This window comes from Macaca thibetana, chromosome 11, assembly GCF_024542745.1.
Source record: "Macaca thibetana thibetana isolate TM-01 chromosome 11, ASM2454274v1, whole genome shotgun sequence".
NCBI lineage: Eukaryota > Metazoa > Chordata > Mammalia > Primates > Cercopithecidae > Macaca > Macaca thibetana.
Window position 1 is genome coordinate 26,728,877 of NC_065588.1, and position 14,783 is coordinate 26,743,659.

Below are 14,783 nucleotides of genomic sequence, written 5' to 3' on the forward strand. Positions count from 1 at the left end.
TATTTGAAACATCAACTACTGGCGTCACCTTATGAAAATCAAACACCAGTGACAATTCCATTCTGAACATTTATGAAGATGTCATGCACACCTGGTACTAGACTACGGTGAATGGATCTAAAAGAGATGCATAGAAGATATGGTCCTTCTCACAAGAAAATTACAGTCTACCTAAGAAAACAGGGAGAAATATATCAATAAGGATTGGAACTGGGCAGAATTCACTATTCAGAGAGAGATAGAAAGAGAACAGCTGCAGCTTTAGACAAGTGTTACGAAGGAGGTCAAGTGTACAGCAAGGTCTACAATGATCAAAACTGTCTAGTTAGGCATAAAGGATGTCTAGCCAAAAGTACTGCAGCAAGAACAAGCACACTAGTTATATGGAAAACGGCAAGAACTGACAGGGTCCATTGCAAAGACTGGGCAATCAGAGTGGGGTCTGATGGCCTCCCTCACTTACAATCCATGCAAAATTGCACTTGGGAGGAATGTCAAGTTCAACATGGGTCCAAAACTCCTGACCATAATGATGGTGTTAGGCACTTGCCGTGAAAGGGGACCCTAGTTTAAGCTCAGGAGAAAGTTACAAAGATACAGGAAGCCAATTGATACAATTTATTCGTCCCAAGTTGCTTCTCCTACTGTGCTCCAGGACAAATCACAAAATTAATAAACATCAAGAAAGAAAAAAACTACTTTCCTTGTTAATCAGACAGTTCTGATGAAAGGCTTCAAGCAGCAGAGTGACTTAACCCACGTTGAGCCAGCACACTCCTCACTCAGCTTTATATTTTTCCTTTGCTTCTTTTCTGGCAAATATTGTCCCGAGGTTCCCAGTCTCAACTTCACTTTAACAAGTGACCTCCTCCTCCCATTTTACTGAGCAGACAGATATTCCTTTACATGGACACTTTCTCTTTTCCATCCAAAAATTTCCAGTTATATCCACAAACCTGTCTATCTTCCCTACTGTGTCTCAGAGAACAAAATTTTTGATGCATAAAATCAAAAATTCCATCTCCTCTTCCTCATCTCCCTGTTTCATCCCTGTTTCTAGTACAACAGCAGGTTCTACCCTTTAACGACTCTTTCTCATCTCTTAGCTTCTACCTCCTGACCACTTGTCACTCATACTCACTAGAATTGGAACTGCAAAAAGTAAAAGATCCAAACACTGAAAGCCTTCAAAACATCACTAAGTTAGACTCCAGAGCTGTATCGCCTAGCTATCATAATGAATATTTAGACAGAAATGAAAGCAGTCCAACCACCACTCCAGGGAAATAAAAGAGAGAAAAGAATGCAGGACATTACCTGCAAGACATTAACCATGAAGTGAATCTTGAAAATTATAGGAGAGGCCGGGTGCGGTGGCTCACAGCTGTAATCCCAGCACTTTGGGAGGCCAAGGCGGGTGGATCACAAGGTCAGGAGTTCGAGACCAGCCTTGGCCAGCATAGTGAAATCCCATCTCTACTAAAAATACAAAAATTAGCTGGGTGTGGTGATGTGTGGTGCCTGTAATCCCAGCTACTCAGGAAGCAGAGGCAGGAGAAACGCTTGAATCTGAGGGGCAGAGGTGGCAGTGAGCTGCGATCACACCACTGCACTGCAGCCTGGGCAACAGAGCAAGACTCTGTCTCAAAAAAAAAAAAAAAAATAGGAGACAGTGTTAAACTATATATGAAAGTAAAACCATTGTAGAAGAGAAAACACAACCCAGTGGCTAAGATGAATGAAAACTATTTAGATGAAAAGAGGCTAGAGGTGAGAGTATGAAACAAATAGATTTTCCATTTGATAGCAAAAATAATTTATTGATGAGAAGTAGAAACTGCAAAAGCTAGAAATATAATTACATTTCCTTTTTCTGATCACAAAGGTGAAGGCTGGATTTTTAAAAGGCCATTTCATTTTTTTCTGTAAGAGAAGAAATACTAAAACATACACACAAACACACACACACTTGTACCACAAACCAGGATTAAGATATTACCAGCTCTAAAGATTGACAAAGCTCCTTAGTTAGAAAAGAGATATTTTTGATATATGTCAACTTTAAAGAAAACTGTTACAAAGGCAGGCGAAGCTTTGGTAGATATCCTTAAGCCTGTTTTTCAAGCAATAATCTGAAGAAAAAGCAACTGTCTTGTTTTAACAAAAGTAATCTTAGGTAAAATGTACTACATGACAAAAAGTTATGCTCTTTAGTTCAGCCCAGGTGAAGATATATACAATGCTAAACTCTGTATGTGTGGGAATTATGAAAAATAGTGATTTTGATTTAAAATTGCTAGCAGTCAACAAAAGGCAGCAACATTGGAAAATTCAATAAACAACCCCTTTTAATTTCAGAAAATAATTCAATTTAATTAAATTGAACAAAAGCCCATGGAACATCTGGATGATTCCAAAGCAGTGATCAAGGTAATTTAAGAAATATGTAAACTATATAACTACAATTAGGTTTTGTTTTCTAATTCTGATGCCAAAATGGTCTAAATAAAGTGCTGCAAAAGTTTTCCTTCTGAAAGAGCTGAAATTGGCTGTCTTCTTTATGTCTTATACAATGCTTTACATTCTATAAACTTTAGCCCTACATCACTGGTCTAATCTACAAAACCTTGTATTTATTCTAATGACAAAATATTAGAAAAGTGCAAAATGTAGAAGTATGATTTATGCAGCATCCCAGAGCTGAATGGGTCCAGAAAAAAGAAAAAAGTGTGACACTTAGAACAGTGTCAGGCTCGTAGCACATCTCCAAATGATCCTTTTGACAATAGTGATGAAAACTAAATACGGCGCTCCAAACGTCCTTGCACTTTATTGTAACTGCTTCCTATCATCTGGAGAACTTAAATGTATTCCCCCTAACAGAATATGGGAAACAGCTTAGTTCAGTGATTTTAGAGGTAGTTATATTTTTAATTGCATAGTATATACGATAACATAAAACAGTAGGTTCAAAAACAAGAGAGCAAGAAGAGTCTAGAAATTGGGTGGGCATCAGGGTTCTAGGCGAGACACAAAGAGTGAATATTGGTTCTAAAGATAGTTTCTTTCTTTTTTTTTTTTAATCAGGTAAGGAAACTTTTATATCAATAGCAAAAAATGATATAAGAAAGTAATATTATGTGAACTATATGGTAAACTAAATTTTAGCACTGGCTAGGTATGATGACTCATGCCTATAACCCCCATACTTTGGGAGGCCAAGGTGGGAGGACTGCTTGAGGCTAAGAGTTTGAGGTTACCCTGGGCCACATAGAAAGACTCTGTCTCTATAAAAAATAAAAAATAAAAAAAAATTATTAGTTGGGCGTGGTGGGCTCACCTATAGCCCTAGCTATTCAGGAAACTGAGGCAGGAGGACCATTTGGGCCAAGAGTTTGAGGCTGTAGTGAGCTATGATTGTGCTAATCACTCCAGCCTGGGCAACAGAGTGAGACCCATCTCAATAAATAAGTAAATACTGGCACTAATTAATGGGAATCCAGCTCCTTAATTTAACCAAGGGCAATCATGCTTTTAAAAATAGAATTTTCCAAATCCTACAATGTAGAGCTGCCTACATCTGCAGCTGCATGATTAAAATAGCTTGGTGCATGCCTTCTATTTATCCCTATCCCACTGAAGTTTAAGGAGGTCCATCCTCAGTGAAGTTGCCAAGTCAGCAAGACTGCAAGGCCTTCTGCTCACCATCTGTACTGGTAGCCTTCTCTGGTGTAACCACTCTTTAAAGTAGTCAGTGACACCATAAACCACCCACCCTCCCCTCAACTTCAGGTGCCAAATGCTATCCTTCTTCTATCCTCATCTCCCTTCAAAACATACAAAAACAATTTTTTAATAACGAGTCTTTTATATTTGATTCGCCAGTCAGATTATAGATTACAATGTAGTTGAAGCTGTTCAGAATAAATACTGCCTCTTTCAGATAACTGAATGATAACCCTCTATGGGATAAGGAGGTATTTTTTTCTCCCCCCCATCTAATGATAACATCATGTACTAGTCATTTAGGAAGATATCACCCTAGATCTACTTCTATGACCTTGCCTGGAAAGCTACTTTGGACCATCTTGGTATCATGGTTGTCAGTTTCTGCTTCCCTGGGAAGCACCTAAGGCTGCTTGAAGGCTTGATTCAAAATCCACAATGGACAGAAGAGGCTGTGACCAGCATTACTTGCAGATAACTTCCTTCCAGATGTTTGCTCAAGTCAGAGGCAAAGCTCTACCCTTCTAGAGAATACATACATATTCATAACTTTACCCCAAACCTTTTTCCCTTTCGCTCCATAATAAGACAAAATAACGGCATTTTTCTGACTCATTTGATGTCATTTTAGTTAGTATTTGATAATGTTTAAGCTGATGTTCTAAAACACAACCCAAATCTCCTTTACAATCTGCATCTCTGATAAATAAGCTAACAAAAACAGTTCGTGCCACTGCGGAACTTTGCTTAGACAGGTATTAGGAAAAACTGGAAACGTTTAATGTAACTAGTAACTGCTTTCGTAAGAACACATCAGGAACCTAGTGAGGAGCGCCTCTCCCCGGCCCCTCCACCGTCTGTGAAGTGAGGGGCGCCTCTCCCCGGCCCCTCCACCGTCTGTGAAGTGAGGGGCGCCTCCGCCCGGCCCCTCCACCGTCTGTGAAGTGAGGGGCGCCTCCGCCCGGCCGCCCCACCGTCTGTGAAGTGAGGGGCGCCTCCGCCCGGCCGCCCCACCGTCTGTGAAGTGAGGAGCGCCCCCGCCCCACCGTCTGTGAAATGAGGAGCGCCTCTGCCTGGCCCCTCCACCGTCCGTGAAGTGAGGAGCGCCTTCGCCCGGCCGCCCCACCGTCTGTGAAGTGAGGTGCGCCTCCGCCTGGCCGCCGTGCAACCCTCCAAGTGTGAAGTGGTAGCCTTGTGTGTGATCTTTCCGCGCTCCCCAAGTTTGCATTTTTGACATTAAAGTTTACTTTTAAATTAAAAAAAAAAAGCACAGCAGGAACCTATTATCATACAGCAATATGTCCCAGAATTTTTCTGATGTAACTCCAGGGATGGCTAAAAACTCACCAGTATTATATAAAATGTAGAAAGCGTGGGCAACCTTTTGATCAACAGAATGGCATACAAAGCACTGTACAGGAAGTGAAAACAGCAACATAATAGAACCCTTAGAGACTGACTTTGATACTGATACATTGTATGAAGGAAGCTTCCCTAGTCACAATAGGGTTATAGCTCACCCAGTCGGACATGGTTGTGAGAAGGGGGGTGTATATATGAAATGTGTGAGGGGGAGGAATCAGCACTGCCTTTTACACTCACTTGTTCCGCAAGAAATCATTACATAAATGTTGTTGCCTGATCTAAAAACAAATGTATGCTTTGATTTGAATGAATCAGCCACTATTATTTCCTTGTTAGTCACTTGCTGAAAAAAAAGAAACCATATGAGAACATAGAATCTTCACTAACAACTTGTAGTGAATTAAGAACAAGTGGAGGCCAGGTGCCCCTAGGGGCTCACACCTGTAATCCCAGCACTCTGGGAGGCTAAAGCAGGTGGCTTGCTTGAGCTCAAGAGTTCAAGATCAGCCTGGGCAATATGGAGAAACCCCATCCCTACAAAAAATACAAAAATTAGCCAGGCGTGGTGGTGCACACTTACGGTCCCAGCTACTCAGGAAGCTAGGAGAGGATTTTTGGAGCCTAGGAAGTCGAGGCTGCAGTGAGCTGTGATCACACCAGTGCACTCCAGCCTGAATGACAGAGCAAGACCCTGTCTAAAAAAAAGAACAAATGGGAAAGTTAAAAAAAAAAAGTAAGATAGTAACTTATTTATAGCATGAAGGGAAATAGTAAGCTTATGCCAAAACAGTATCAATTTAAATGTGGTTAGAAAATGAGAAGGGAAAAATTCTCATAAAAAAGATCTAATAACCAAGTAATTGAAATAACACATTCTGGAAGTATAATTGTTACATTTAAGAATTTATATTATAACCAAATAGGATGAGAATGTGTAAAACAAGCATTTTAGTATAAACCAAAAGTTATTTTTCACATGTCTGTCCTGTGAAGGGGCTTGTTAATTGAAACTCATCTGTCATCATCACCTTCAGTGGAATTAGCTCAGACATACGTATGGGAATATGTATAGTGATATAAACAAATAAATAAATTATACAATTAGGTTGGAGGCAAAAATAGAAACTGGAGACAAGAAAACAGATTCCATAAAAGGAAAATTCAGGAAAGCACTGTTCAAAACTAATGAATAAAAGCTCTTCATGAAATTACCATAGTGTCCCTGACTGATCAGGTCAAGCTGCAAGATTCTGTCTAGAACACATGGACTGCTCCTGTCCCAGGACATCGGGGTTAGACATTCTACCAGATTGTGTCAAAAGTCAACTAATCAATCACAAGTTTAGCTGAAGACACAAGTTTATGTAGAACTATTTTCCCACTGCAGAGAATCTCATACTAACACTTGGAAAAGGAGAAGCTTCTTAATATATATCCTGCTAGGGGGATTTGCAACTTTGCTTGCTTCATCAAAGGAAAAAAGATCAGAAGTGGCAGGCAAAGAATGGAATACAGTTTTTGCTTTTAAAAAGTAATGAGATGTGGAGGTAATAGAAAAACCATCAGATAGAGAAAGTGTGCTCAGGGAGAACGAGAGAAAAATCAATGGAGAAGAGGAAAGAGAGGGGAGGGAGGGAAAGCAGGAATTAATTCACAATTAATAAAGTAATATAATTAATAAATAATAAGATACATCTGCAAACTATAATTCAAACTCCTATGAGGAACATCAATACTAAAAAAGTCAAGTAAAAAACTCATAATAATATTATATCATGCCCAGTGAAATATAAACAATCAAGAGCTTTTCTGACAGGCCTTGTAAGTAGGTATGTTTTAAATAATCATAGAGATAGTGAGGAATAGCATCCCTCATGCCCGGTGGGCACCTCTGTGGTTGCCATGTGCCATGCAATAGTGTTGAGGATGATGTCACAGCATCACTCAGCATGGATAAGGAAAGATAGCCTTTTCAGGGAAAGGACAGGCTACAAGTCAGGCAATAGCAAGAGAAGAGAAGGCACAGGTCCCCCCTCCTCCCATCTCCCCACACAGGAGTGCTGGGTGCCCTGCTGGATAGTGTGGGTCTAGATTTCCAAGCAACCACTCCCCCAATGTCACAGTAACTACCTATGGGGCAAGCTGGAGCGTAACCTTCTCAATAAAGGGACACGGAAACTGTTCCAATACCAGGCAGTGCCTGTTGTTTACAGGAATCTTTTGAACACTAGCCTGTGGCCCATAGAAATTGAACTGTCCCTGCTGAGGGGCAGAAGCCACAGGTCCTAGGAGAAGCCAAAATCAGTACACAGTCCCTTGGAAAAGAGGCACTCCTCATTCTGCAAAAACAGTCCCAGCCACCTCGTTGTCCAGACAACCCAGAGTGAGCCCCTAGGGACATTTTTTAGTTAATTCTGCTCCTTACATCACACATCCATTAAAAGAACAAAAATAATTACGACGTAAAAACAGACAGATATGAATCTAGAATAGATGAATATGAAAAAGAACCAATTAAATAACCTGAAAATGAACTATATAGTCCTTGAAGTAAAAACTAGGTAGATAGTTTAAACATGAGACTTTACATCAGTGAGAGTCTAAGTCAAATTTTTAAAAAGGGCCACTGCACTCTAGCTGGGTGACAGAGCAAGACCCATCTCTAAAAAACAGTAAAGAAAAAGAAGCTGGCAACCATATATAAGTGAGTAGATAGATATAGAGATAAATATAGGTATACACACAAATATAGAAGCAAAATCACTGTAAGAAAAATTAACAATCAAAATAAACAACATGAGGAGGAACTTTCCTTTGAAGCACTGCAATGCCCATGTGACCTGCTTCTCAACCCTAAATAAAGCGGTGGATGAACGTAAAGGGTAATCCTGACTTAACCTACTCGGGTATGGTTTCCTGAGTTAATCTCTCCTTCCTATATTTAGAAGTCAATGCATATTTGAAAGTGATGAATTAGTAATTGCTCCTAATGCTACTGATATTGTCAACTTGTTATATTTTAGCCTTTAAGCTTTCAGAAATGATGGTACAATCTTTTAACGCTGGGGACGATAAGTTTAATAAAGGGAAAAACTATACTATACAATAGATAATAAAGCTCCTAGGCTCTAGGGACGCAGTGGGCTTAATAGATGACCAAATCCATCCCCTTCTCCTTATTTATAAGAGATCAAGTATGGTAATGGTATAATTTTGGATTATAAACTGAGATTTGTTAGGATTAGTAGACAGACCATCAATTCATATTTATTGTCAACAGAGTATACCAAATTTACCACTGAGGGAATTTATTGTCAACAGAGTATACCAAATTTACCACTGAGGGAAAACACTTTTTTTCCCTCATACTTTTATGTTATGGAGATATTTTTTATTCTCAAAATGAATAATCACATTAAAGTTATCTGGTCTTCTGATATCTAAGCAGGCACAAAGTTAGACCATTATGAGCTGTTTCAGAACAATGCTGATGGTGCTGTGTTTACAGCCTTTGTAAGATTTACTAAACAACAAAGGAGTATTGTTTGTATTGGCCTGCTAGCGTGTGTGCTGCCTGCTACTGGCTGTTTCCATTGATACTGTGATATATTTCATCCTGTTTACAATACATTGCCACTATCTTTGGCTGCTGGGTTATTGCATAATACAGATTATTTGGCTGTATATAAATTAGTAACTTCATAGTTTCTCACTTTTGTTCCCCTTATATTAATCCATTATATAGATACCATTCTCCTGGCTTCCCAATCCACTTATTTGCATACATTTCTACTGCTACCTCACTACTGCACGCTTTCAGAAGCTCCCACCTGAATTTGTACAAGAGCCAGCCTCTTGTTCTTCTGTAGCATTCTGGATTCTGTCAGACTAAATTTTCCAAAATAGTATGCCCACCTCCCTACCCAAGAATCTTCACAGGCTCCTTGTTTCCAGCCATTGCAAATACAAATCGCTTATTCTTGAACTTTACTTCTCTTATTATTCTTGAATACGTTAGCTAACTCCTCCCAATCCTTCAGAATAGGCCTATGTGCAGAATCTGGAGTGGGGCCTTCTTCCAGTCATCAGGCCCATGCTGGTCTCTCCTTTTTCTGTACCACATAGTTCAGTATTTAATCAACTACTTCGTCACCCTGTTTTTTGGGTGTTCATGAAGCGTGTTCATTCTCTGAGGGCAAATGGAACATGAGATTTGAGTCCAGATACCAAACTTTAAGAACAGAAAGGAGAAATTCAAGTGTGCACAAAGGCAAGTGAGCATGAAAGCAATGGGACTGAAATGTACACTTTACACAGCATTTCTGGGCCCATAGAAAACAAAGGACAACTCCCAGGGACCCCACCCTCCATCTTCTAAGGGAAAAATGTAATCCGAAACCGGAACAGAGAGCTCCAAGCAACAAGGGCACAAGATAAGTTTCCCTGAAGGCAAATGACAATACTAGATCTGCAACCCAAAGACTAAGTAAACTCTGAGCAAGTGTCTAGTTTGGGGAGCTAAACCCAAGACTCCTGCCTTAAAACAGGTATATAGGAAGGGAGTAATGTGGTCTCAGGCTAGCAGCGCCCCCTGCCAATAGGCAAAGGCAATCACAAATACTCTAAGGAGGAAAACATACCCTATGTCAACCCCAGGAATAATGTCAAAAGATAGGCGCTCAAAACCTGCACCCAAATGTTTGTAGCAGCTTTATTCATAATTGCCAAAATCTGGAAGCAACCAAGATGTCCTTCAATAGGTGAATGGATAAATAGTACAAGGGACTATTATTCAGCAATAACAAAAAATGAGCCATTAAACTGCAAAAGGACATGGAACAACTTAAACACATACTGCTAAGTGAAAGAAACCAGTCTGGAAAAGCTATATACTGTATAATTCTAATTATATGAAATTCTAGAAAAGGCAAAACTACAGAAATTATTTTTAAAAATCAGTGGTTGCCAGGGACTCAGGGGTCCATAGGGAGAGACAAATAGGTGAAACACACAGAATTTTTAGGGCAATGAAGCTATTCTGTTGGACACTGCAATGGTGGATACATGACATTATGCATTTGTCAAAACCCATAACTAAACAACACAAAGAATGAACCTTAATAAATAATGAATTTTCGTTTAAAAATACTGTGTCAATATTGGCTTATCAATTATAATGAATGTATCACACTTATCCTAGATGTTAACAATCAGAGAAAAAGAAAGAGGAAAAGAGGAACTATATGGGAACTCTGTGCTTTCTGTGTAATTTTTCTCTAAACCTACAACTGCTCTAAAAATGAAGTCAATTTGAAAAAAGATATGAGCACATAATCAAACATGATCAAAAATATAATGAAACACAACATGAGTAAGGATCACAAGAAAATCTCAAGTACATCGGATCTCAGAGTTTACATGCAGACCCTAAAAGAGTCATAGGGAATCACAAAAAAATAGAAAAAAACAAAGCATGATCAAAAATGACCAAATATATTTGAAAAAAAATCAAATTTCAGGTTTGAAAAAAATGAAATTTCAAGTATGAAAAAGATAGAGTGGCTGAAGTTTAAAAGTAAATTGGTAGAGAAAACTGCAAAGAAGACAGACCTGAAGAGAGATTCAGATGAGTCTAAAGAAATTATCCATATGCCATACAAAGTCATAGGTAGAGAAAATATAAAAAGGAAATGAACAGATATGTACTGTATAGTAACATATTCACTAATAAAGTTTAACAAGCACTTAACTGGAGTTTCAAAGTTAAATCACCACTATTTAACAGAGCAAACTTCTCAACAGCAGCAATGAAAGCCAGAAGACATGGAATAAAATAATCAGAAGTGAGGGGAAATAATTCACAGTTGATAAACCTTTTTGTTCTGCAGTAAAAATATAATAATTTCAAATTTACAGGCATCTAATGATATAATCTCAAACCACGTGGAGTAAAAATTAATAGAAATGCAAGGGGAAATTGATAAACCTACCATTGTAGTGGGAAATGTGAACAAATCTCTCTCATTTATTGATGTGTCAAGAAAATAAAAATAATATTCAATATATTATTTAAACACAATTAATAGGCTTGATTTGCCAGTCATCTATTAAGAATCCTACATCCATTCACATTCTTCTCAGGCCACATTGGACACTTACAAAATCTGGATGCACAATGGATCGGAAAGCAAATCTCAGTGAATTTTGGAGAAATGATATCATAATAACTAAATTATCTTGTCACAAGTTAATTAAGAATGCAATTAACAAAAAAGGTAAAATTTGCCTATGCATGTAGAAATTTAAAAACTCACTTCCAAGTAATTCTAAGACAAAGAACTCGCAATGGAAAAATTTTTAATATCTAATATTGAAAAATAAAAAATATCATTTGTCAAAACTCAGGGAATGCAGCTCCTTTGAAGGAAATTATACTACCAATTTTTTCTTAAATCGAAAAGTCTGTCAACATAAAACGATAGAGTATAGTAGGATAAGTATAATAAAATAGCAAACAAATCCAGAATCTCAACAAACCCCAAAACAGACTATGTTTAAAACATGAGTAAAATTCAGATGACCTTGAACGACATGAATTTGAACTGTGCAGATCCACTTACACACAGATTTTCTTTTACCTTTGCCCCCCTCGAGACAGCAGGACCAACCCTCCCTCTTCCTCCTCCTCCTGAGCCTACTCAGCATGAAGATGATGAGGATGAAGACCTTTATGATGATCCATTTCCAGTTAATAGACAGCAAATATATTTTCTCTTCCTCATGATTTTCTTAACATTTTCTTTTCTCTAACTTATTTTATTGTAAAAATACACTACATAATTCACACAACACAGAAAATATATGTTAATTGACTGTCTATGTTATCAGTAAGGCTTCCAGTCAACAGTAGACTATTAGTACTTAAGTTCTGATGGAGTCAGAAGCTATAAACAAATTTTCAACTGTGCCGGAGGTTGGCACCCCTAACCATCCCCCAAACACTGTTCAAGGGTAAACTGTACATAAAACTCCGGAAAGATTGAGCTGGATAGAGCTAGAGAAAAGAAGAGAGCCACAGCAAAACATATAAAGAATGAAAAAGGGGTATAAAGCTATTAATACAGTGGAAACGTAAAAGATAGCAAAAGAATATGAACAAATTTATGCCAATAAATTTGAAGATTTCAATATATGGCTAGAAAAATGCACAACAAATTAACTCAAAGTAGAAAATTTGAATGAATTTATAATCATTAAAAAATTGAATCAGTAGTCAAAATGTTCCCACAATGTAAATATCATGCCCAGACAGTTTTGCAGACAGGTTTTACCGAACATTTATGAACAGATCATTCTAATGTTACACACAAAAAAACAAATAGTCTATAGCTCATGGGACTAGCGTAACCTCAATACTACCGCTTGATAGGAACAGTAAAAGAGAGGGAGGGAGGGAGGGAGGGAGGGAGGGAAGGAAGGAAGGAAGGAAGGAAGGAAGGAAGGAAGGAAGGAAGGAAGGAAGGAAGGAAGGAAGGAAGGAAAAATTACAGGCTAATGTCACTGGCAACACAGATGTAAAATTCTACACAAAGTATTAGCAAACAGAATCTAGCAATGTAAAACCAAATCACCAAGATATTTTAAACCTAGAATGCAAAGTTACTATGGTAGAAGCTCTATTTAAGATTTGTGTCATTTAGGTGAACTGATTAAATAAAAAATAATATAATCTTAATAGATGCATAAATTACATTTAATTAAAGTCAATAACCATTTGTAGTTTTTAAAAAGTAAACTAGGAAGAGAATATGCTCCTCCATAAAGGGTATCTATAAAAGAATGTACAGTAAACATTATGCTCAATAGTGAAATATTAGAACCATTCCCTTTAAAATCAGAAATAAGACAGGGATGCCATTACCACTTCTATTTTACCTTGTACTAGAAAATCCTATGAACACAATAAAGCAAGAAAAAAAATAAATAAAAGATCATGTTCAAGTTTGAACTTATAGCATTACCTGACTTGAAGTGAGTATTTTTAACCTTATTAATAGGTACACATGAATTGGTAGGAATTAACTATTTGCCTGTATAGAATTTAGCTTTATCTAAACAGGAAGAGGAAGTAAAATGGCAAATAAACATAAAAAAAACTCAACCTCATAACTAATTCAGCAAAATGAAAATCACAACGGAGATAATATATCAAGTGTACTCAATGATCAAAAGTGGGAAAGTGAGAAAACACCCATGATAAGGATGGGGAGTAGGAGAACGCTCGTACACTAGTGGAGGGAAAACAACTGGCATTGTCTGGTAGAGGGGAACATACTGCGTGTGTTACTCCTATGTAGATATCCCGAAAAATCTCCCAAACATGTGCACCAGGTGACATACAACAGCTTTCACAGCGGCACTGCTTTTAGTAGCAAATTTTCTTTTAAAACACCCAAACCAGAAAGAGCCCAAATGTCCATCCACAGCTAACTGGATAAACATGTGCATAAATGTAATAATATATATTAGAGAAAATGAATGAGTTGCAGTTATACATCAACAGGGATAAACAATGAAAACGTGCAAAATAGGCTAAATAAATATTCCTCATATATTTCTTATGTTTTAGAAATACAGACACATGATAAAACTACTAAGCAAGGAAATTGTTAAATTCATGACAGTGGTTTCCTCTGTTATATAGGGAGGGACCACATCAACTTCTTCCTGGTAATACTCTATTCTTTAAGCTGTACCTTAATATCAACAGAATATGCTACCTCAGGTGGTACTGAATTTCCAGCCACAGAAGTTTGCTTTGTTTGAAGAAATAATGTCACTCAGGTGAGACATTTAGAGATAGAGAACACATATATCACATAGGGAATTGGAGGTGATTATCCCTACAAGGATCTTGTAACTCTAAAATTTCATAATTCCATATCCACCATAGTAAACAACACAGTGTGATACACATAAAAACAAATAATAATTACAACAAACACTGACTGACTGCTAATGTTGAAAAACACTGCTGGTTGCTAACCAACATTCTTTCTTACTCTTCTCTGCTAGAAGAATCCAATTTTGTTCAGCCATCTTTCCTTCTCCCATGTAACTCAAGGTGGTGTATCCTAGCTTGAGGAACATCTTTTACTTAATCTAAACTAATCTTGTACTCCACTGGTATAGAGTTTTAACATCTGGCCCTGTTCTGGCCAAAGAGACATGAAATAAGGTGAGGGATGTCTAAGAAATGTTTCCTTGCCCCTAAACAGGAGACCCAGAAATAGGTATTCTTTCTTGATGTTGTCATGCACAGATGTGACATCTAGAATGCTACTGCCATGATGTCGTCAGGAGAAAGACTGGCTTTAAAACTAAGCCAATTGATCCATGATGACAACACTGAGGCAAGGAATTAAAGCTGGAGTCTTACTTCTTGACTTGTTGGTAAGTAATATGTCATCTTATCATATATATTTTCATGTTGTTCATATTTTCCCACTGAAGCCATATTAACTGACACACTTACCAGGTGCATAGGATTTCCTCATTTAATCTTTACAGCAATTCCAGGAGCAAACTACCATGATGATATCCATTTGATAGTCAATAAAAATAAAACTTAGAGAATGAAAATAAGTTGCTCAAAGTCACACATATACCAAGAGGCAAATTCTGGGGTGTCT

General features: G+C 37.8%; 2 protein-coding genes across 22 annotated transcripts in view; one reads left to right on the forward strand and one right to left on the reverse strand.

Annotated features, from left to right (window-relative positions):
* Window positions 1-14,783, forward strand: part of MED21 (mediator complex subunit 21) — a 1,150,573-nt gene that overhangs the window by 717,910 nt on the left and 417,880 nt on the right. The gene's annotated exons all lie outside the window — the stretch shown is intronic.
* ITPR2 (inositol 1,4,5-trisphosphate receptor type 2) overlaps window positions 1-14,783 on the reverse strand; it is a 495,967-nt gene that overhangs the window by 279,961 nt on the left and 201,223 nt on the right. The window lies entirely within an intron of this gene.